The sequence below is a fragment of the Asterias rubens genome, unplaced genomic scaffold, assembly GCF_902459465.1.
Source record: "Asterias rubens unplaced genomic scaffold, eAstRub1.3, whole genome shotgun sequence".
Classification (NCBI taxonomy): Eukaryota; Metazoa; Echinodermata; class Asteroidea; order Forcipulatida; family Asteriidae; genus Asterias; species Asterias rubens.
The window spans coordinates 438,908-444,907 of NW_022985698.1; positions in this window are offsets into that span (position 1 = coordinate 438,908).

Here is a 6,000-nt window from a genome sequence, read left to right on the forward strand (position 1 = left end):
TGCAGATGTTTCTTCCAATCCATGTAGGCCTATATGACCATGACTGAGTATGTATGGCTTCACCGGGAAACCATACTTTCTTGTTTGCCGTGAAAACTGGAAAAACTCAAAACGAATGGGGCCAGTTGAAGTCATCGAAGATCGGTGTGTAGTGTGAACATTTCAATGTCCATCAAATTTAATATAAAAAATGTTTGCATACTTCATAATATTATTAACAAATGAAGATAATGAGGGCATCGGTTGATATGGCATCATTATTTTTTTCACAATTCAAAGAAAAAGCCATATAGCGTGAAAACTGTTAAGAGGAGGATATATCCCATCTTAAGAATAATAAAATAAAAAAAGTGCTACTCACTTTTGTACGGCACGCATTGGCGGGAATTAACTGGTTGATGGATGAAGATTAATCTGTGATTTTGAGGTACAATTTCGTGAAATTATTGGTGATATTGGCGATATTTACAGACAGTGATTTAATGAAGGCTGCCACTAGAGGGCGCTATAAAAGTTCTAATTTTACAAACTATAGACCACTAGCGGGATGCCGCGCTTCGCGCGGCACCCCGCTAGATGATGAAAATCCTTTACACATAATAAATATTTGTATGCATGGCGTCACAATTCTAACCCAAAATGAAGCTATTGCGCACGTCCGCCACTACTTGCAGTGGCTGCGCCCACCTCGTTTTGGGTTAGACGACGTACCTTATGCATACTTCTAGAAACTAAAAGGCTCCCCCGTGAGCCTTATAGGGGTCTAACATTTTGGGCCTCCTTAACGCTACACGTTTTTCAAATCAGCGTTAATAGGTGAAACTGACCGTTAGCCAGCAATAACTAAAGTTTCTTTTGTACTACACTACCACAACTTTCCCCACACACTCAATATACATTCATAATGCTTGCATTTCCTTTTTTAAAAACATCGTAAAAAATGACATTTTAAAACCCACGATACATAGCGTTGCTACAGCACTATAAGTAAAGCGAGTTTTCGGAACATGCTGTGTGCCACAAATCTAATTTATCTAATGTTTTGGGGTTTTTTTCGGGGGGGGGGGGGCCGGTAAGAGCGTAGGCCTCTTTTTAGTTTATTCTCATCTGAATTGGTCTTGTAAACTTTCTGGTCAATAGGCTGCACGTTACGGGAGCACTAAACGTGAACGTCAAAAAAGTGTTTTGTTTATTGTCACTTTGGGCTTATTGCATCTCGCGAAATTTTAACGACAAACGACACAATTTCTGACCGCGTTCATGTTCACGCTGCTCTAGGAACAAACCTCCATACATCCCATATCTCTGGAACCCTATATCGTACAAACTAAATAAAAACGATAAATTCATCGTCACTCCTTAATTTTCTCTAACTTATTTCACTTTCAGAAAGCATGTCAAGTTATTTTTTAGAGTTTGTTACGTCCAGTTTGGGTCAATAGACAAACTCCTAAAAATGTACCCCATTCAGCCGCATGAGGTCTCTTTTGTTAATATTATCTCCAGTAACCAACCCGACGGGCCGATTGCTAAATTAGGCTACAAAATGGATTTGGCAAAATGTACATTCTGAGACCTGACCGACACACTGCTCTAACCAATTTTGTGAATGGACTTATTCAAAAGGAAACTTAATGTCGTTTTGCTTAACAACTTTGACCAAATGCAAACTTCTTTTTTACAGCTTCAAACAGCCTTTGACCTACGTGTATAAGTTTCACAAACTTCCGTGATGGGTTAAACTCTGAAACTGCAACACTATACCTCCATGAACAGACCGTATTCTAAAACGGTATTCAAGTACTCATTTGAGTTTACAAGCAAAAGATAGTGTCCATAGTTTAAAAACAGCAAGATACGTTTTGCATCAATAGCGCAATTTCTGTATGGAGACTTTTGTAAGTCCGAGGTCGCCACCCACTTTCAACCTAAAGTGGTCCCACGGCGACCTCCTTCACCAAGCAACAGGTGGCCTGTCTCAAAACCAGACAACACACCACTCACAATACACTGACCAGAATGTAATGAGCGGTTAGGCCCTTTGTGTAAGGCCCCCCCCCCCAACTCCAAAATGTTATTAATTGTAAAGTTCCCTTAGACACCTTCCAACCTATACCCGGCCCTACCCAATGTTTCCAAATTATAAAGCTTCCGTTTGATCCCATCCTTGTCCATCATGATAATTCTCAATCCGGAGAACCATGCTTAGTACAACATGAAAGTAACCCTACCAAAAAGAGCGGATCGAATGGCGGGTGGGCGGGCAAGGTGCAATGAGTGAACCAATCCGGAGAAACATCTACGAAACACTGTCCAATGAGTCGCCTGTCAGAAAGATTTCTAGGAAGTCTGGTAACAACATCGACCAGTGGTTGACACACGGTCGCTGCCCAAACTTTCTCCAATCAGATGACTTGTAAGTGGGAGTTTGGGTCAGGGTTTTGCAACCCGACGTCTGAAACCACACAAAGGTATTGAATTCCACACACTTGACCGTGTTGATTTCCACAAGGATGCCATGCCACTGCACCTTCTAATTTTCAATCCAAGATGGCGCGGGTTACGCTTTTAATAGTATAGATGTAACCTATGTTTACATTCAAACCGCCCTCTGTTGACAAAACACTCTATACGTCATGTTTCGCCGGGCACTGAGTTGCGCAGTCACAGTAAGATTGCGTACACTTTCTAGCTGGCTGCCAAAACACAAAGGTTTTGCCCGGCGGTATGCGCGCGAATCATGTTACGGTTTTCGTGTGACGTCAGAGCTCACATCGTCTATAGTGTGGCCATTTTACTAGCCAATAGAGTATTGAACTGAAAGGCCATTAAAAGCAATTGCTACATTTTGATCATACTGAACATTGTCTATGGTGTTAAATTATGAGGGTGTTTGCAGAACCATTAGATAGATAGATAGATAGATAGATAGATAAAAGGTTTATTGACACTAGCCATCACAGCATAAAAACTGAATTGCAACTATGATACAATATTTTAAAAAGATTAAAAGGACATCATTAAGAGAACAACAAACAATATACAAAAAAAATATATATAAAATACACAAGCAAAAAGGGGAATAAAATTAAACAGCAACCACACACCTTTGGCAAGACACACACCACACCAGCACACACAAAAAGGAACAAAAACGCATGTACACACTTGGACTAAAAAAACCCAGCATTTAACAAGAACTCTGCAACACAAACAAGACCAAAAGAGCTTTATAAAACGGAATGCAATAAAAAAAAATCAATATTGTACAAATCGAACCAGGTAACAAAATACAACAAGCCATGAGTCATAAGCACAGGCCGGAGAACTATGGGGTCCGGATGGGGAAAAAAAAAAAAACTTTGAAAAATAAATCAAAGTAAAACAGAACTGTTGTTCCACATATTAGCCATATATATGAGAGGGTTTTTCTGACAGCGAGTTGTTCTACATCTAGGAACGGACAGTTTGTTTGAGTTCCTTAGGTCTCTATTATATATTTATTCACCAAACCAACAGCGGACGAGCCGCCAGTTACAGGAAAGGATACAAAAAAAAACAATAAGAAATATTCATATAGCCTATATAAAAACAATCTGATATGTACAAAGTTAACAATTAAAATAGAATCATCTTAGGAAAGAAAATTAAAGCATACATAGAAGATTAAGTAAAATAAAATAGGGAACAGAAACAGACCACCATGAACGACTGTGAAAATATATTTAAAATAAATTAAAAACAGAATAAACGATAAAAAAGACAAAAAATGGATGTAAACAATACCAAATAAAACTAGAGATAGTGATTGTTACTAACAATCACAGAGCTGTTCCGGTAATTTTGCTTAATTTCAAGCTTCAAGTAAAGATCAAATTAGGTACATCGTTTCCTTTCAAAAGTCGCAAGTGTATCGAAGTTGCGAAAATTCACAAACATTACAACCTTATGACATAATCTGCAATGTCAAGGAGTCTATAAAATCGGTTGTGTAGATCTTGATATATAGTCCCACTTCCGGTTGACCCAGAAGTAGAGGTCAACTTGGGGTCACAGTTTTTCAAAGCTAATATTTATTGCCTAAGAGTCTACAACTGAAGTTTGAACATTAGCTTTGTACTTTTTTAGATATGGGTTCACTTCCGGTTGACCCGGAAGTAAAGGTCAACATGGGGTCAAAGTTGTTTCAAACTAATATTGAATGCCCAAGGAGTCTATAACTGAACCAAAATTGATAATCTGTTGTATAGTTCTTGAGATATGGTCCCACTGCCGGTTGACCAGGAAGTAGGGGTCAACTTGAGGTCACGGTTTTTTAAAGTTAATATTTTATGCCTAAGGAGTTTATAACTGAAAATATTTTGAAAATCTGCTGTATAGTTCTTGAGATATGGTGACACTTCCGGTTGACGCGGAAGTAGAGGTCAACTTGAGGTCACAGTTTTTTCAAATTAATCTCCAACCCCCAAGGAGTCTTTAAAAACAAACAGTTGAAAAGTCGGCCGTGAAGTTCTTGAGATGATGCTGCAAAGATTTCCTAATTAATATGCATATGAGGGTCACTGGTGGTTAATTAATAAATAATTTTAATATGTTTTATGATAGGAATTAAGCTAAACATCCTAAAGCTTCCATTTGATATTATTTTACGTCTTTAAACACATAATTAATTTGTATATACTCCTTTATTTTCCTACTCCTGCCGATAGGGGGCGCTCTTATGAGACATTTCAATTGCACGATTTCTGCACCGTAATTTCTGTATCTGACTCTGTATTTGTATGTGTACGTCGCAGAGACCAAAACTGTCACAAAATGTCAAGCTATAATTTCCCCTATAGAACACGGCCCAGTTTTATGGCTCTGTCTGCTTCAACCAAACTCTGCCCATTTGTTATACAACCACCATTCTCCGCTTACTGTGCAGGCGCTGAAATATCTGTACAACTAGTTCAAAGCAAAGATTACATATGATAAGTTTCCCCGCGCACAAGCAAAAATATCCCTGCTAAGCTGTGAAATATGCTTTAAGTAAACGATAATATCCGCGCTTCTGATGTGTCAATTCTTTGCTTACGCGGTGAAGCAGAGTCAAATTGGACCAGATTCACAAGATTTCCCCTCATGTACTAACAATCTTTTTTGACTTTACATGTTTGAAGTGTAGGCCTTACCAAACCTACTAACAGGGCAAAATTACATGGTTCTCATGACCACCAAAGTCTGCGCTTACGATCACCGTTTTCCGCTTTACTGTGATGTGCAAGCTTGGAAAATAATGTGCGAACTTAAAAGCACACAAACAAAAGAAATCCCTGCTATAAGCAGTCTATTTCGCTTGACGTAAGCGCAGAATTCAATGCTTCTGCAGAGCATTGAATCTTTTTCATTAAGCAAGTTCCCATCATGACTCGACTAGTGGAACCTCAAACCTAACTACGACACTTGTTGAGATAAAAATTATACGGATTCTCAAGATTTGTGCCGCTATGTGCCGCAAGGGCAATATTAATTATGTTGCGAATGGGTGTGACTAGTGAAATTTACTACTCGACTAGTCGCACTTCAAACCTAACTACGACACTTGTCGAGATAAAGTACGGATTCTCAAGATTTGTGCCGCTATGCCGCAAGGGCAATATAAATTATGTTGCGAATTTAAGCAACACGACTGGTTCACCAAACAGGTAGTCGGGACAAATTTTTAATTATGTTGCGAATGGGTGTGACTAGTGAAATTTACTACTCGACTAGTCGCACTTCAAACCTAACTACGACACTTGTCGAGATAAAGTACAGATTCTCAAGGTTTGTGCCGCTATGCCGCAAGGGCAATATTAATTATGTTGCGAATAGTAGTAAGCAACACAACTGGTTCACCAAACAGGTAGTCGGGACAAATTTTGTAGTCGATGTGTGGACACGATTATAACGGAGTAGAGAAAAACATTAGTCGCGACTCAAATAATAATTGTAGTCGCGACTTTAACACTAAAGCAC